Source organism: Rhinolophus sinicus, chromosome 4 (assembly GCF_057876585.1).
Source record: "Rhinolophus sinicus isolate RSI-liver-muscle chromosome 4, RSI-T2T, whole genome shotgun sequence".
Lineage (NCBI taxonomy): Eukaryota > Metazoa > Chordata > Mammalia > Chiroptera > Rhinolophidae > Rhinolophus > Rhinolophus sinicus.
In genome coordinates this window covers 34537883-34557048 of record NC_142504.1, presented here as the reverse complement: position 1 = coordinate 34557048, position 19166 = coordinate 34537883, and the positions used below count along the sequence as shown (strand labels likewise).

At 41.0% G+C, this 19166-nt stretch overlaps 1 pseudogene; it reads right to left on the bottom strand.

Annotated features, from left to right (window-relative positions):
• Nucleotides 1-780: 780 nt before the first annotated feature.
• Nucleotides 781-1858, bottom strand: LOC109437125 (magnesium transporter NIPA2 pseudogene; annotated as a pseudogene).
• Between the last annotated feature and the right edge of the window lie 17308 nt (nucleotides 1859-19166).

The following is a 19166-nucleotide window of genomic DNA, read 5'->3' as shown; positions in this document are numbered from 1 at the left end:
TCACTTTGGTATTGTTTGCAAAAAACAAACAAACAAACAAAAAAACACAGAACTTTTTATTTTCTTAAAGAATAAAAGATCTCACTTTTGATAATCAAAAAATTTAAACATCAGCTATTGTAAACATGACCTCTCCCATCCTGTTCTTGAACTGATGATTTGTAAGTAAACATCACATAATCTTTAACTTCAAATGAGAGCCACCTCAAGGCAGTCATGCATGAAGCCATACATATTGTGTCTTCTGCTGGTACTGCCCTTTCTCTAAACATTTTCAAAATTTCCCTTTGGTAGAGTCATCTCTGAGCCAAAAGGAAAACTGATCTCTTTATTATAGTTACAAATCACCCAAAATGTTATTATAAAATTTGATAACCACTCTATCTACCAGATCTGGTTCCACATCATTTAAGACTATTTTCAAAAATCCCCCCCAAGTTAATTTCCCCAAACAAAAATTTGCAACAATATTTGGAAAAAAATTTTACACTTACTTAGCTTGTAGGTTGCTTAACTAATACCCTGGGGCAGACATATGTCTTTTTATTTTTCAAAATAAAGAAATTGGGCCCTTAATTTTTACATTTCAAATTGGCATTAATATATTAGTTCTTCACAGAAGAATCAAGACTTAAAATACGTATATGATAATACAGTGCTAATAAAAACAGAAACCAGCCACAAACTAAGATCATTGTAGTTAACTGCTGTAATTTAAGACAATTTTTCTTGATTCAAATTAGTGACATTTTTAAAAAGCGTGTCTCTAGAGAATATCATTTAAGAAGACAATGTCACTTTCAGACACATTTTGAAACATGGACTGATTTTTCTGGCAGAATTACAGAATAACATTTTAATTAAATTTGTTTCTGAAAAACCTGTCAGCTCTCCATTTCTGTGGGAGATACTTTCACCTGTTGACACATCAATTTCTCAGGTTAAACTTTATTCATTTCTGTTAAGAATATTAGTGATATTAAGAATATTAGGGAGAGTACATTCACTGCTTTTTCATCTTATCAAAATGACAAGGGCGGTCTTGCCAGACTTGAGGGATATCTTTAAAGGCATGCCATCATGTCATCCCCACGTGATTTTAAGGAAGCCACTCAAAGTCTCAGTGATGTCATCGAAAGGCATGTCTTGCCCCTCCTTAAGAAGAGATGAGCAAATTAAAACTGACGCTGTAAAGAATGCATAATCCTTGGGAGTTTCCATACATAAGGGTTCAGTATGTCTAGGGCCCTGTTTGGATAATTAATCTGCGTGCTTACACAGATTGTGAGGCTTAGCAGCAGAATCCAGGCCAAAGGATGTCTCAGCAGAGGCTTTCCAGCAGCAAGTTCTTTAAAGCAATGCCTGGGCTTTAACATAGACAACCAAAAAAGCACTTCCCTTGCAGAGCAGATGGTTATGTAACAAGAATATTTGTTTTTGTGGTGAAGTCCTTACAAAAAGTTTAACATCAGGGGTCTAATGACCACAAGTATTGCAAAAACCCACAACATGTGGATCACCTCGCTTGTAAGACATTTTATTTAATGTCTCTGTGTCCTCTTCTTTTGGAGCATGAATGACTGTAATTCTTAACCAGGACAATGAGAACTCCTAATGCAGGCCCTAAGGTGACTGGTGCAAATGCATAAGCAGCAAAGTAGCCAATTTCACCAGCTCCCATTGAAAGCAATCCAGCCCAACACAGCCATTCTTTAAGATTTGCATGACCACTTTGACCTGCTCTCATGGATCCTATTCTGGTAAGTCACAAGAGACCGTGTTTTTGTTGATTTTATTTCAAAATGCAGTTTTCCCCAAGAAAAATACTGAAGCACACAGACAATCCCAGACTAACATAAAAGTCACATATAGTCCATGCTTCTGGTTGTAGAATTTGCTTCTGGAAAAGTTCCTGTGAATCCCATTGATCACAGAAGATGCTGGTATTGGAAAGAGTATGAGTTAGTCTTCCAATCTCAAACTTTCACATCCCCATACAGGCTTTAGGGGCTACCACAGCCCAGCCAGCCGTACCCTTGCCTTCATCTATGTCCGGTGGGAAGTGGGCACGACTAGGGCTGCAACTGGGCTCCTGTCCATGGGAAGTGCCAAGCCACCGAGTGCCAAGTACCTCCCCAGGAGGATCCCTGGCCATCTTTGCAGCCACTACAACATAAGATCGTGTCCTAGTTCTGGGCCATGTAGTAATAGAGGTCAGTAGATATATATTTTGTGGTTGAAATGAATGTACCATTGGCTGTGAAGCTCAATTTAAAAGGAGAAGGGTTCCCATCAAGCATGTAGCCTCACAAACCAATCACTTAAATGGTGGTCTGAATTTGTGTGTGTGTGTGTGTGTGTATATATAATTCAGTGGCCCAGTGAGGTCTGATTTTAGTATGTTTAGCCTAGAAAATCCCAACTCAGGAGATAGTAAAGGGTGAACCATCACAGAACGAACCTCTGATGGTTGGTGGTGTGGGTGTTACAATGCAGGTACAATTGTTTCAATGCAATGTGCTGACTACTGTAAGAAGGCCTCGAGCCATTGAAGGGTTTTAAGCAGTCCTTTGATATGGTCTGGTGGTGTTGAAATTGTCAGTCTTACCTGTACTTTTAAGGCCTGAGAACATTCTATGGGCAATAGTTCCTGCAGAAAATAGTGAGAAGCTTTAAGGAAAACATTCTGTGGGTTTTTCCATCAGTCAGATATTTTGTTTCCTCCTGGTCAGTTTCCTTGGACACAGTCAGTATGTTGGCAGTGAATGCTAGTGGAAATATGAAGCCTAAATACCACAGGTGCAGAGCAGGAGCTACCGAAGAAAATGCCATGGAAAGAGAGAATGAGAAAAATAGATCCTTTAGGAAGTCTCACTCCAAGATGAAATGAACTTTCACAACATCAAGAGGTTGCAAGAAGGAAAGTTAAAATTCCAATATCTGCCTTGGGATTAAGCAAGTGTTCTTGACTCAACCCAAACATGGCCAGCTGACCCCAATGTCTGGCTGACCCTAACATAGCTGGCTGACCCAAGTTTTGCCCATCCCTTGAACCACATTTGAACCTTATGTAAGCCCTGAAGTCGTTTGGAAGTTCATTTGAAAATACTTTCTTTGTCTGCTGGTTTGGACTGAGAGTGCTCTGAGGAGAGCCATGTAGAACCACAGGGCAGAGAGCTCATTTTTTCATTTATATGTGTTTTATGGCCATTTCCCCAAAAGCGTTAGCCAAGGAAGGAATGATGAGCATTGAGAAACTCCGTAATTTGTGCACGGTGGTGTGAGCAAACACAGTTTCCCATCAAGGCAGTGTGGTAAGAGGCAAAGCACTCAGAAGCCATAGTTTTGGTGTCCCGCTGTAAGGAGCCATTCACAGCATGCTGCTGAATGGATGACAGAGTGAACAAACAAAGAACTGCCAGCTAGGCCTGATGAAGGTATTTCAACAAACATGAGGCTAAACGAGAGCAACCACAGAAACCAAGGATCAGAAGGGGTTACCACTTTGGGGGTGTAAATAATCCCAGATGCTGGGCAAGAAGCAGAGACTTGTGATGTAGCCCCTGCTAGGTTCCCAGTCTGAGAATCTCTGAGCAATAAATCTGGAACTCCATAAGCGATTCATAGAAGGAGAGGTCTGGTATTGGATTCTCCGTGAAGGAGGAGTTGGGAGTCTGGCAAAGCCTTGAAAGGTGAAGAAGGTTTGGCTAGACCAAAGAGAGGGGAAGAATGTATCTTAGGTAACAGGCTGAAAAACAGCACAGAAGTGGCTTAAATCATGATGAGAACGTGACTGAGGAGGGTACTGGAGGGTGGAAAGGAGCTGGTAGGCCTTGAAGTGGGCAAGGGGCTAGCTAGGACGTGGCGACTAGGAGCGCAGGAGGGAGGAACAAGGCACCATTGGCTCTTATGTTGAAGAGCAACGTCCCAGGCAACTGTTGTGGCAGAGTGGGCACCTCCTCACCCACCTCCTGGCTGACTCTTGCTTCTCATAGAGCAGCTGAGGCGGGATGGAAATCCAGCAAACATTACTGTTGCACTCCCAGGTGAACAGACCTGCGGATGTGTGGGGCAAGCCCCTCGCATGCTCCCGTGTCCAAAAATGAACCAACATGACGAAGACTAGATCACATGCTTTCAAAACAAACCAAGTGCCTCTTCCCTCTCATATGATTTGCCAGATGACAGATGATCCCAATCCCTGTAATTACTTAGATACTTTAATTGACTTTCAGTGGCAGTAATGAGTAACTGAAGTTCAGACTTGTAGAATTTCCTTCCTAATTGTCGCCCTTAAACTACTCATTATAGGGATAAATAACACACCACTTTATTTAAACCATTTCCTCCATTTGTGCAGTTCATGTAAATTCCAGCGGAAGTGTCACAGCATTTGCAGGCCTCTAGGAGAGCTGTTTGGGGGTGTGGAGTGTGGTGTACCATTAAGAGAGCTTCTCAAGCTGGTTGGCTATTTCTTTTGAATTAGCAAGCCACAAGTTTCCAACACTGACGCATTTCCTAGTGCTTCAGATTTAAAAGGCTGTGGAAAGGATAATTGACCATAGCTTGTCAGCAAGAGAGATTTACTGTCATTAGCACAAACTCAGATGAATTACTTTAATATCATGGAATATAAAATATGGCCAGATAGTTTCCTTTCCCAGTGAGTTAAGAGTACTTAAACAGCTTTTCACACTTCACTTCTGCATGTGGGTGTAAAGGAGGGAGGAAATCATAAAGGGCCCATGAGTGGGAGAGGAAAGGAGGGTGGGATTAACTTGGCAGAGGTAGGAAAAGGTAGATTTCAAATTGTCAAATCAAATCCAGTGAACAGACCTCCTCAGGGTTGCTTGTTTTCAGAGTACCATGAAAGCTACTTAGACATTCATTTTTTAAAAAAAGTTTCTGACGTTGATTTCTATTTTCCAGTGTAGCATTAATGTAGAAAATTCTATTACAACTAGGGTTCTTTGTGCCTTGACTCAATTGTAGAGAAGTTACTAGGAATATTGTAAAGTAGATCACCAAGCCTCATTACACCATAGACACCTGTTTGGGAGACCTGAATTGTTTTATTCAGGGCAATGAAAATATGGCCCCCTAACATGTTCTATTTTGTTTTGTTTTTGAACCATCCATGCTTCTGAGGATTTTGTAAAAGAAAGCCAGTGCCCAGGCACAAAGAATGCCTTGAATTGCAGCAATTTATTTTCATTTTGCTTCCCCATAGTTCCTTTTGCAAAAAACATTTGCCTCCTAACTCTTAGAACTCAGGGCAAGCCGTCACTGGCAATTATTTCATTTTGATTTTCGGGAGGAGGGCTTCCTTCCTGTCAGATCATTGAATCTCGATTTTCTTTGCAATCTGTCCCCTGCTTCGATGAAGATACACGCATGTGGGCTTGGTTCCTGTTGTTATTGTAACTGAAATGGAGCTAATCTCACTCGTTGCTGTATGGCTCAGCGCTGCGGGTTAACATCTGTGAATGTTGATGCCAACTACTATTGCTTGATTAGTTGATTCATAGGCTACTTGGATGGTAAACACTGTTCTTTCCCCTTTGTATTTCTCAAGCACATTGTATCATACCTGGGAGGTGAAAGTAAGAGAAATTCCCTTTTGGAAGGAGGGGAGACAGTATATGTAGTTACTGCATATCTGACTGCTTCCCTTTCACCACTGAGTGTCATGGCAATAACATAGAGGAAAATGAACATTTCATTAAATAATCTCATTTGTAGCATGTTGTTAAAAACACATAAACCACAGCAACAATCAACTTAATGGCACCACGAGCCCCGTTCTCTCCTTGCACTGACCATCACATTCTAGGCCTGAAGGCCAGTGGGCTGGACTTCTCAGGATCAGTGAGTGGTGAAATTCCAGAGACAAGGGGCTGCAGAGTCTCTAGCTGACTTCCAGTTTCCAACATTTTGAGTGAGTTGTTGCTTCACCTACATCTCATTAATCTGGCGGTGGCTCGCCTTCAAATTGCTTTGAAAGAGTCATAGTTTGAGTTTCCTAATTCCATTTTCAACACTCAAAAATGGAGCACAGCCCCCAATCCCCTGGCTATTTCTCCAGACTTTGTATGTTTGTGTGTCACAGAGAAGAACATCCCATTTATATTTAAAGAAAAAATGTTATGCAAAGAGGATAGCGGTACGGTGGAGAAAGATTTGAGGAAGTAACTTCAAAGTTGTTGAAACCCAGTTATAAGTTGCCTGTTCCTTCATCCCTACAAGACAGGAAGGAAAGGGAACTTTTAAATTTAAATATGATAACCTGCCATGTTAGAAAGGAACTATCTTTATCAATGCCAGACGTGTGTGAAATGATGGCAAACTTCATATGAGAAAAAAGAAAATGGCAAGAAATAGTAGTGTACCTGACTAGGTTATATTAGCGCATGGTGATTCCTTATTATAATGAGGGGTCCTTTCAAGTTGTCCCACATAGATTGGATCCAAGCCTGACCAGGATGACAGCCTGTCCTCTTGAGTGGATAGCCATGTTCCTTTTAAATAAAATCTACGTGCTCTGTCTCTGCTTGGTATGCATTTTTAACTGGCCCGTCACATGCCTGGCAGAGTGTCTGAGCCCAAGACAGCTTGGAAATGTGGCCGCAATCAGATTGGAAATGTTTGCAGAAGTGTTGGGATGCACAGACTGGGTGCTGGTCATGTCTGTGGCCAACCATGTGCAAAGTGGACTTACTCCATTTGTGACACCAGAATGCAGGAGGGAAAGGGAACTTTTAAATTTAAACCTAACCTGCCACTTTAGAAAGGCTTACCGGTATTAGCTTCTCTCTCCAGGGATGGCTTGGCCTATATAGCAGGTTATAAGGAAAGTTTGAAATTTGCCAGAGAGATAGAGATAGAGATAAAGAAACGAAAGAAAAGGCCAAAGAAAGAGAGAAAAACATAAAGGTTGGATTTAGTTTCTATGCCTGTTTCATTTTTTTGCAATGGAATGCTTAATGCCTGTATTAAATGTTTCACCTGGTTGTGTCCTAATGAGTAAATGCCTTTCTGAATACAGGAGGTATGTGGTATGTGGGCATGTGTTCCTGGATTTCACCTGCCTTGAGAAACACGCCCCTTTCCACTTTCACCTGCACTCCCCTGACAGTCCAGTTCACCTTTCTGGAAATAGAGGGACCATCAGTTACCAGCAGCCTTACCCATGAGTACTATCGGGGAAAGTGTGGGGAGGTGGCAAATGTTAAATCACTAATGAGACAAGGATGTGTGTTGAGTGACATGATCGAAAAAACTCCCACTCTTTTCTACAGTCATGATTTCCCCTAATCCTCACCAAGTCACAACACTTAGGTGAACACAGAAGGGATTTTCTTTCTTTCTCTCTTTTTTTTTTTTCCCCAATAGGAAAGGGACTGGGAGCTGGGAAGGAGACTTTTCACTTATTTTTTTTTTAATTAAAGTTTATTGGGGTGTCAATGGTTAGTAAAGCCACATAGGTTTCAAGTGTACATTTCTATAGCACATCATCTACATATCACATTGTGTGTTCACCACCCAGAGTCGGTTCTCCTTCCATCACCATATATTTGATCCCCTTTACCCTCATCTACCACCCCCCTCCCCCCTTACCCTCTGGTAACCACTAAATTATTGTCTGTGTCTGTGAGTTTTTGTTTCTTTATTTGTTTGTCTTGTTCCTTTGTTGCTTTCAGTTTAGTATCCCACATATCAGTGAAGTCCTTTGGTTCTCGATTTTTTCTGTACACAGAGGGGATTTTCAATCACTATCCTAGGCCGTGGAGATTCTGTGGTAGATTCTGATGGTTGACTTTTATACATACATATATATATTTATTTATTTTTATTAGTTTATTTATTATATTATTTATTTATTTTTTAGTATTTATATTTTTTGTCATATATGACCTTTATTATGTTGAGGTAACTTTCCTCTATTCCCACTGTGCTGAGAATTTTTATCATAAATGGATGCTGTATTTTGATAAATGTATTTTCTGCATCTATTGATATGACTTTTATCTTTAATTTTGTTTATGTGGTGTATCACATTAATTGATTTGCAATATTAAACTAACTTTGCATCCCAGGAACAAATCCCACTTGATCATGGTATATGATTGTTTCAATGTTTGCTGAATTCGGTTTGCTAATATTTTGTTGAGGATTTTTGCATCTATGTTTATCAGGTATATCTGCCTATGTTTTCTTTTTTTGTAATGTCTTTGTCTGGTTTTGGCCTTGTAAAATGAGCTTGGGAGCCTTCCCTCTTCTTGAAATTTTTGGATTGGTTTGAGAAGGGTAGGTGTTAATTCTTCCTTGAATATTTGGTAAAATATACCTGTGAAACCATCTGGTCCAGGACTTTTGTTTGTTAGGAGTTGACTTTAAGATATTTCAATTTGGCATTGTTATTTGCATATCCCTATTGTTATGCGGTTTTCCCCAATTTAAATATTTTTATTTTTATTCTCTTGCAAAGCAGTTTATACAATACAAAGAGGTATAAAGAAGTAAGTAAAAATAATCTCTAATCTTACCACTCAGTGATAACACATTAAATACTTTCTAGTATTTATCTTAGGTAAATATCTTTCTAGATATTTTTTCTATGCATGTATACTCACAAACACATACAAGCAAAAATGAACATACACATGTTCTTTCAAAAAACTTTTTTTCATTTAGAAACACATCATGCCCAAATTCCCATGCTCATAATTATGTTCTACATCATTCTCTCAAATAGCTTCTTAGTATTAGTTGAATGGTTTCTTTTCACATTACTATAATGCACTTGTGATACATCTGTGCCCACATTTATGACATCTTAAGGATAAATTTCTAGAAGTAGACTTGTTGATTTGAAGATTATGAATGATTGAAATTGGGATATGTGTTCTCATATTGTCTTCTAGAAAATCATACCAATGAGAAGTACCATGGATGTATCCATGGTATGGTTTTTTTAAAAGGCTGTTTATGTATTTATTTCCTGCCTTTCCATGATACAGAAAAGATATCTAATTACTATGTAAGATGCTTCTAGAAGGAAAAGTCATGCTATGGATAGATGATAATTTTGTCAAATTGTTTGTCCTCTTACAGTTCCTGGATTTTAGTTATTATTTTCTGTTCAAAACTAAAATTGCGAAGGGTCATTTCTTTAAGTTTCTTCATGATTTTCTGTAATGATTTTGTGATTTCAAGCTAATTATGCTGTGTGGGCATGGTGACTTTGGGGTAGTTTGTAGGCAGGCACATATGTTGGATTTGCTTTGGAGTTTAAATTACAAAACAGCTAGATGAGTCCTATGGACTGTGCAATGTGAATGCAAGACTGAGGCCTAGTGTGGCTCATCCCCATTAAGTCTGAAAAAGGGTCCCCCATCCATTGGCCAACAGCAGGCAGTGTATATATATTCAGACCTGTGCATGGTGATGGCATATGCCATGAAGACACACGCAAATACAGATGCAAAGGTTCTTAGCCCATTACTAAAGAAACATGTCCATAGTCTTGTGAATAAACAGAAGACAGGTGAACTGAGTGTCGTGTGTGGATGGGGGGCGGGGAGAGGTGAAGAAGGGGTTATCGTGACAGAAAAGTATGGGACACCTTGGGGTAGGGTGAGAAAAATTAAGGACAGAAGCTGCTTTTCCCAGAAACCACCATATCGAGGCTTTTAAGACATGAACAAACTAATCAGATTAAGGCAAAAAAAAAAAAAAAATGTAATCCCATTGGCAAAAATGGAACTCAGACACAAAATAAACAGTTGTATAAATTCAACAAGTTTGGTTTTTACTGATTTCAATATGTGTGTGTGTGTGCGTGCGTGTGTGTGTGTGTGTGTGTGTGTGTGTGTCTGTGTCTGTGTCTGTGTCTAGCTATAAGTCTGCAGAGAGTTCATTGTTCAGTAGCAGGAAGACATACATCACTGAGCCTGATATATTGTATTGTGAAACTCAGCTCTTTAAACATGAAATCACAGCCAGCCCCCCTGGGTGCAAACATAAGGCATGAGAACTAGCCCAGAACCACTGCCATTATCATCTGTTGTCTGGACCCTTCATTAATATTTATGGAGCCCACAGATTAAGCATAGACCCCTCCAAAACTCAAGGAACTAACACCGTACTCCGAAAATTGTTTAATCTGGGCTTTTCATGTAAAATCAAAATTTTAAAATGTTTGCAAATCTAAAAAAAATAAAATGCCTCAAGATAGGCTACATGGCTTTAGAAAATTCATTCCCCCCTCCCCCTGCATTGAGAACCTGAGTCCTGTTCTAAAATAACCCCGCAGCCAATTTTGGCTCCTTGCACTGTTTAAATGGTCCTTTCTGAACTGTATCCCAGAAGGATAATTTTCCTTGTCTCTCATTCGTCTTGTTTTCATATGCAGAAGGAAATAGCAAGACTGGTGTAGCTAGGACAGTTTATGGGACTTTAAATAAGTAACTTAACCTCTCAGAGCCTCAATTTTACTTCTCAATTAAGGATAATAATACCCACCTCTCAAGGTGTTATGAGAACTAAATTAAATATTACATGTGAAAAAGGTAAAACCATGTACAACAACAGCTGTGATTTCAGATAAAGAAACAGACCCAGGAAAGTTAAGTGGGCATACAGAAAGGTGGTCATTTTACTGCAGTGAATAGATTTTTTTTTCACAACTCTGACCTATGAGCCCCCATATGTGATTTTTCTACATCTATAAACATTACAAAGCTGATACAATGCTTTTAATGAAAATGGCAAAATATTTGTGCATGCCCTGTTTTCTCATGTTCCTTGTGCTTTCTTGCTTGTTTCTTGCTTAAAGTAACAGATGCCATTGAACATTGACTGTCTGTCAATCCTAGTTTTAGTGGTGAAGGCTTAGGGTGGATTTTACCTAGCAGTTCACAAGCTCTCTCGGGGGTTCCTTAGCGTCTCAGAGTCTGTGTCTCTTGAAAGCTTCTGTGGTTGTTTCTGGAATGAGCGCCAGTGCTTACCTCACACAGGTGTCTTAATATTCCAGCCTTCCTGACTTAAGGTTTTCCTCTCTGTCACCCATTAAAGATGGCTGCCTACTTATGAGCAACAGGGCAACAAAATATGATGACTCCCTTTACTTTTTTGCCCCTTCACACATCAACCAATGCAGGCCTACACTTTGTCTTGCTCAAGCCATTGCCTGTTTGACATGACATGTGTTTTTCAACAAGCCCAGTAACTTGATTGCATCAAGGCCAGAGACACCCAAGACTCCAATGAAAAACATTGATTGCAAGAATGAAAAAGTTATAAGATACTCAGAATGACTTTCTAATAATGATTCACTGAAAGGAATTATTTTTTTCCTGCTGGCTATGGCTGCTGGAGTTAGTCACTGATGGCTGGACCTTCCAACCTGGAGCCCTAATTTTGGTTATCCAAGAGTGGGGAGATTCGCTCCCCAAATCTCCAGTTATCCATAACAGCTTCCCTTCCACCCTGCTCCAACTCTCTTTAGTGTCATGATGAAAATAACAAAAACAGCAATAACAATAACTAGTACTTACATTAGTGCTTGCTATGTGCATGGAGCTTTCCTAAGCATAATAACTATATTAACTTGTTTAATATCTACACACAACCTATTTTATGATCTTAAGGAACCTGGGGACAGGAACTGCTGGCCAGAGCTATGATAGAAGCCACTGTCAGACTGTGGGGACTTTTAGCACCAAATGATGGTTCTCAGCTGGGGGTGGGGGGGTAGTTGACAATGTTTGGAAACACTTTTTATTGTTTCAACTGGGGAGTGCTATTGCCATCTAGTAGGTAGAGGCAAGAGATGCTGTTAAACATCCTAAATTTCACAGGTCAGTCCCTCCACAACAGAATTATCCAGCCCAAAGTGTCATGAGTGTGAAGCTTGAGAAATTCTGGTGCCATGTCATTTAAGTGCTCTTGCCCAGATTGCCTAAATTCCAATCCTGCTTCTGCAGTGTACCAGCTGAGGATCTTAGGCAAGTTTGTTAGCCTCTTTCTGCCTCAGTCTTCTCATCTTTAAAATGGTATGACTATAGCAATATTCCATCACGGGGTCGATGTCACAATTGAATGTATAGTACATATAAAATGCTTAGCTCAGTGTCTGGCATGTACTACGTGCCAGCTGCTAAGCGCACCACGTGTTAGCTGCTATTTTTATTATATAGAGCCCCTCTAGCCTTAGGGAGACAAATTGACCTTCTCTTTAGTCTTGAGAAGATGCCTTCAGTTCATGCCATCTCCATCTTAATCCTAAAAAGAATGTCCTATCTTAGCCCTCTAGGAAATTCAGGAGAAGTTATCTTTGATGTGTTTCAATGAAATATCTCTTCCTCATCTTTTTTTCTGCATCTTGTTTTACAAAAGAAAGTCCTGCATTTGCATTTTATTGCTTCACAGTTCCCAGGCCTCCCCTCCAAGGACTAAGCTATCCACCTCTTCCCACTGCATCACCAGGCCATGTGTTATGTTTCGTGAGAAGCGAGCCTGTTATGACTTCATCCAAGTCTACATCCCTCTCTAGGATGGGTGTTCTCAGCAGGTACATAAGGAAAACCATGTCTTTTTTTTTTTTTTTTTTTTTTAAGATTTCATTGGGGAAGGGAACAGGACTTTATTGGGGAACAGTGTGTACTTCCAGGACTTTTTTCCAAGTCAAGCTGTTGTCCTTTCAATCTTAGTTGTGGAGGGTGCCATTTAGCTTCAAGTTGTTCTCCCTTCAGTCTTAGTTGTGGAGGGTGCAACTCAGCTCCAGGTCCAGTTGCCGTTGCTAGTTGCAGGGAGCACAGCCAACCATCCCTTGCAGGAGTCGAGGAATCGAACTAGCAACCTTGTGGTTGAGAGGATGTGCTCCAACAAAGTGAGCCATTCGGGAGCTCAGTGGCAGCTCAGCTCAAGGTGCCGTGTTCGACCTTAGTTGCGGGGGCACTGCCCACCTTGTGGGACTCGAGGAATTGAACTGGCAACCTTGTGGTTGAGAGCCCACTGGCCCAGTGGGAATCAAACTGGCAGCCTTCGGAGTTAGGAGCATGGAGCTCTAACCACCTGAGCCACTGGGCTGGCCCGAAAACCATGTCTTTTTAATCATCAGGCAAAATTATGGGCTGATTTCCCTGGAATCATCTAGGAACTGGGGCAGAGAAAGGTTTACTAACTTACCTGAGTTCCTCAACCTGAGTGAGTGAGTGAATTAGGAATCCATATAGCCTCTGACCTCCCACTTCCATTGTTCTTGGCATTCCTCACTAGGGGAATATTAGTGAACTATGCCTACATTTCAGGTCTTCAGAATCTCATGCAATTATTTACTATGTTTTTGTGGCAGAAGACGCTCTTTAAACTTAAGCTGGTACATGATTACAATTCAGAGTATCTGGGTATTTCCTAGCTGATGGAACAGGCCTGCTAGAAGAGTCTACCAGTAGACAGAAAGCTTCTTCCGAAAGGGAAAGAAAGCTTGAAAAGTGTGACCTCGTCCTAAAACTTCAGAGGTATGAGAATAAGGAGTAGTCCTGAGAACAGAACGGTGTCTGTCACTTAGTGTCCATGAAGATGAGACCTCTCTGAGACCAGTGAGTTTATATGCAATTCCTGTGGGAAGCAAGGGAGAAGTAAGTAAATCTGAAAGAGTCATTTTAGGAAAACGTTACAAAATTTTGTGTTCAAGGAGCTCTGCTATGTTTACCTAATAGAATGTGAAAGGAAACAGAACACTGAACAGTTTGGCAGGTGGAGGGTTCTGGTGCCTCCACTGAAGGGGAAACATCTGTTCTGGGAGGTTATGGCAGTACCATCAGATTCCTGGGGAAAGATGGCAGAGAAGAAGCAGTACCCTCTAGAATGGACACGAGACCCTCACTGGGGACTCGTGAGACATTCCTTGGAAATATTTCTGTAGGCAACAGGCTATGAATTCTGATTTGTCAAGTTACCACATTGGAATACACAGGCCTGAGAAAATGGATGGTGTTTGAAATTTCACAAAGATTTTTCTACCTCAAAATGTTAACAAATATGGCAGATTGTTACACTTTTCTTTCAGTCCCTCAAATTGGCATTTCCTGTGGTATGCACTGTAGACTATTACTTTCAAAAGCCTGCAAGACATTGCTAGAAATAACATACTTACAGAACAGCCTGAAACCCTGGAAGAATGGTCTCATCATGTCATTTATGAATTACCTTAATATCAGATGGGGCATTCACAGCAATCAAAACACATTAATTTTAAATGACGTTCTGTGTTTTAGACCATAACTGCTATACCCATATTGAAGTAGTTTAAATATAAATGAGGTCCACAAAAATGTCAAGCAAAATGCAACTGCCAAAATTATAAGATCGTTGGCAAATGTTTGAATGGCAGCCCAGGGCTATGCCTTAAAAGGTTAGGAAGTAACTTCCCAAAAGAAATTCAAACTCTGCAAGCAGATACATTTTGGAATTCCATCCACTTGGAATTCCTTTATCCAGTATGTTGACTGCCTATGTGAACCTGACATAGGTAATGGAGGTGATTGAGGTGTTGTGAAGCTTCCAAGAGGAGATTGGTAAAGAGAGTTAGTGTCTCAATTATCCATTAATGGTTAACAAACCACCCCAAAACTTGGGAGCTTAAAACAACAATTTTATCAACTCTTACAATTCTGCAGGTTGATTTGGCTCAGCTGGGCAGTCCTTCTCTTGGAGTCTCTCACGCAGTGAGAGATGGTGGCATGAGCTGGATCATCCAAGATGACTCCACTCACTGGTCTCAGGCATTGGCAGGGTTGGCTGGAAGGCAGAGACATCTTTCTTTTCAACTCCATATGGTCTCACTATGGCACTAGCTTGACTTCTTTAACTGGGCTTCTTAAATATGACTCTCAAGAGTGCAAAAGCAGATGCTGCCAGGTCTTCTGAAGGCTTAGATCCAGGCTGGCACAGTTCACTGTCATTATATTTTGTTTTGTCATTATATTATATTTTGAGTCACAGGGCCAGCTAAGATTCAAAAGATGGGACTACACAAAGCCATGAGTTCTGGGAGGTGGGGTTCATTGGGGACCATCTTTGGAGACTGGCTACTATAGGTAATACCATTAACAAAAAGATAATACCAAGGTAATATCAGTGACAGAAAAGTAAGTAACGTGAACTCTGAGCTTAGGCAGACAAAAAGAGCTAATTCACGAATAGATTAAAGCATGTCAACTAGCAAATAAGCATAGATACCAAAGTATAGATACAAAGTACATAGATAAGCAAAGCAGAGAAAGTTATACAGTGCATGAATAGGGTTTTTTGTTTTCTGTTTTTTTGTTTGTTTGTTTTTAAATCCTGAAAGACATATTGCATGACAAAGAATTGTATGATGGTGACCTTGGGTTTCTCATCCTGAAAATGTACTCCAGGTAAGAACAGCATTATGTTATTATGAAAAGAGAAATAGGACCTATTCATTTGGAAGGTAAAAGGTAGAAGTCAGGGGAGCAAAAGACATTTTAAAGTAAAGAAAAGTTTGAAGGAGAGGCTGTGGAAGTTCTTACTGAATGCCCTTTGTTTTCTTGAGGTAATTAAAAGAATGATTGTTTACTCAGGGTTGAGAAGGGCCGAGCTAGGTTTGGCATTTGCTGTGGAAAATGAGAAATGGTTCCAAATAAAAGGACAAGGTATGCTGAAAAACACCGGCCCCAGCTGATGTTGGACTCATAAATGTGTGGCATGGCCCGCTGGCAGAGCTGCATGATTTTCTTCTATAACTCGCTGGCAACTGGGACAGAAACAGAAATCAGTAGTTAAGTCTTCCTAAAGGAATGGGTTGTGAGTGTTGGAAGTATGTTCCTCTTTCCTTTCTTGAGGGACAACTATATGGAGACAGCTTGAGGATCTTATAGGCATCACCTTTCCTGACCCTCTATCTACCTGCTGCCTCCAAGGGGGGCATTCTTGCCTGGCAGAGCTCCTTCCCCATAGGGGACCTCTTCCCAGTAAACTATATGCAAAACAAGGCCTGTAGGACTCATTCTAATTGAGTTCAAGATGGAAAGGATACTTCATTAGAAATTTATTTCATCAATAATTTACAAAGTGTTTTTAAAAACTAATTTCCCTACATAAGTAATACATGTTCATTATAGAAAATTTAAAAATATAGATGAGCAGAAAAGAAAGAAAACTTAAACATGACCTTAATCCCATATCACAGAATAACTATGTCAGCAATTTGGTATCAATTCCAGTTTTTTGGGTTTTTTAAAAAATGTATATATAAAGTTGTCATAAATAAGTGTAGGGTAGTGATTACACGTGGAACCAGTTACATAATTGTAGGGTCCCAGTCTACAATTAAAATGGGGGAGGGTTCCTTATTCAAATATTAAGAATTTCAAGATGGCGACAAAAAAGCTTTAAACCAATTGTGGCATCCTTCTAAGGGTGGGGCATCATGCAGGTTGCACACACAAAGCCAGCCTTGCGGATTCCCTCATCTGAAGCATAAACAATTTACCGGCTGTAGGACTTTCTTCTCCCTTCCCTTCTCCTAGCCTCAAGGGCAGCTCTGGGGCTGCCAGAGTGTTTGCAGCTGCAGATGTGGCTAAAGCCAGTCCAGAGAACCTTCTCAGGTTTCATCCTCGGCAATATATAAAAATGAGTAGTTTATTTTCAGATATTTGTCATTTTCTCCTTTCAATGCATATTAACCTCCCTTCAGCCTCATCTCCAAGGGAGCCAGGCCCTCCTACAATTTCCTAAGGGTTGAAGTCCCTCTGGACAGCTGGCCCAGCAGACAGAGCATAGAGCCACAGAGGATTATTCTGAGCCTTTGAAACCTAATAGAATTTGCCCAGCTGGTTCGCGGGCTTGTTTGGGACCTGTAACACCGTTTTCCACCCAATTTGTACATTTTAGAATGGAAATGTCTATCACATGCCCGTCCCATCATTGTAATTTGTAAACAGATCATTTGTTTTCTAAGTTTCACAGGTCCACAGATGGAGAATTTTTCTCCAGTATGGACCGTGCTCAGAGTCTTACCTACAACTGATTTAGATGATTTAGGAGATAAAATGGGGACTTTTTGAGTTGGTTTTATATTTAGATGAGATTTTAGACTTAGAGTTGATGCTGGAATAAGTTAAGACTTTTAAGTATTTGGGAAGGAGGTGAATGTATTTTGCCCACAAGAAAATGTGAGTTTGGGGGAAGCCAGAGGCTATAGAGTATTGAGTTGAACTGTGTCTCCCCAAAAGATGTATTCAAGTCTTAACCTCTTGTACCAGTGATTGTGACCTTATGTGGAAAGAGGGTCTTGCAGATGTGATCAAGTTGAGGTCATACTGGCTTAGGCTGGGCCCTAACCTAATGACTGTTATCCCTATAAGAGGGAGACTTGACACAGAGACAGGCCATGGGATGAGGGAGGCAGAGACTGGAGTGATGCAGCTATAAGCCAAGGAACACCAAGGATTGCTGGGATCCTCCAGAAGCTAAGAGAGAGAAATGAAACAAATTCTCCCTCTGAGTTCCCAGAAGGAACCAACCCTGACAACCCCTTGATTTGGTAAATTTAGGCTTCAGAACACTGAGAAAATAAATTTAGAAGATTTTAAGCAGATAAGGACGCAGTTCTGCTTATGATCCTTTGAAAATGATCGCTATAGCTAAGCATGGTAAAAGGATTTGGGGAGAACAAGGATGTTGGTAGGGGGACAGATCACTCTCCTGTGACCTCTGCACTGGTCTAGGCAAGAGATGCTGGTCGTTCACACGAGGGTGGTATTGACTGACAGAAGTGGTGACAAGTGGTTGGAATACATTTTGGAGACAGAGCTGATAGGACTTGCTGGTGGATTGGGGCTAGAAGTAAAGGAAAGAGAGGAACCCAGGAAGGCTCCATGTTTCCTGGAGGAGCCTTGGGTGGATGCTGCTTGTCATTTGCTGAGTGAGGAGGCTGGGGAAGAGCAGGTTGGGGCTGCTCAAGATTTCCCAAAGTTCAGCTCCTCATCAGTTCCCATGGAAATGTCAGTCAGTAGGGTCCTCTCTTCAGTTAGTCCACAGGCAAGTGGGTCCAATAACCCCAACAGCTTCCCAATGGGTGTGCCCATGTGGAAAACTCTCCCTGAAAATGAAGTCTATAGAGAGACTGAGAACAATCTGATGATCGTTTTTGAACTGCTGGATTCAGCCCAGGCCTACAGGCCACCCCACCTCAAGCCTTCATTACCAAGTCAGCGACTTCTCCCCCTTTTTCTTTATTGCTTACACTTATTTAAGTTGGGCTTCTGTCATTTGCCTCCAAAAGAAGCCTGAATACAATCAGAAATATAACTCAGCAAATAGTAAAACAAACTGATGACATAGTAAGGTACTTTATGCATTAATAAAGTTGCTTAACATAAAATTTATACTCTATTTCCACCTGTTTTTTTTGGGGGGGGTGCAATTTGAGGTCGTATAAGAGGCGAGACAACACTCCAACATTACTTCTAAAGAAAAGAGCTTTTTAAAAGCTATTATTTCTTTATAATAAATGAGACCAAGGTGAGTTGTTTCTCTGCTCTTCCTCCTTACCCACACTCTCTCCCCATGGTGCTGCAAGAGCTCCCTTCTCTCCCGTGGTCCCAGTGGAAGCAGTGGCCGTCCCAGGGTAACTACCTCCCTTTAACACCAACTCTCTCATCAGCTGCAAACCTCTGAGGCTTCAGAGTTAAGTCTCATCTGCTGGCAGCTGGTGGTTGCTTCACACCCCAGATTCTGCCAGCCGCATCCTTGAGACTTACAGCCCTTCCCCGCACAGGAAGAGCAGTGTGGCGTTTGTTTCTGAGGCACTGCTGGAAAGGAAGAGCAGGGCCAGGTGGGGAGTACTGTTCACTTCGCCTTATTAATAAGCTAGGGCTAATGATTTATTCATACCTGGGACAATGCCGCTCTGCTCTGGAGGACAGCACACAACTGTTACATTAGAGATGAGCAGCTGCTGTGGGAGAGATGTGAGCCTTGCGAGAAATGGTCTTGGGCTATTTCTGGGAGGCAGTGAGCAGATTTATCAGACCAAGTCAGGGCTTGGAGGCAATTATTTGTATACTGTGGACGTTGTAGGATAAGTACTGGCGATGGAGGTCCCTGGAAAGATGCCCCCTTGCTTTTCCATT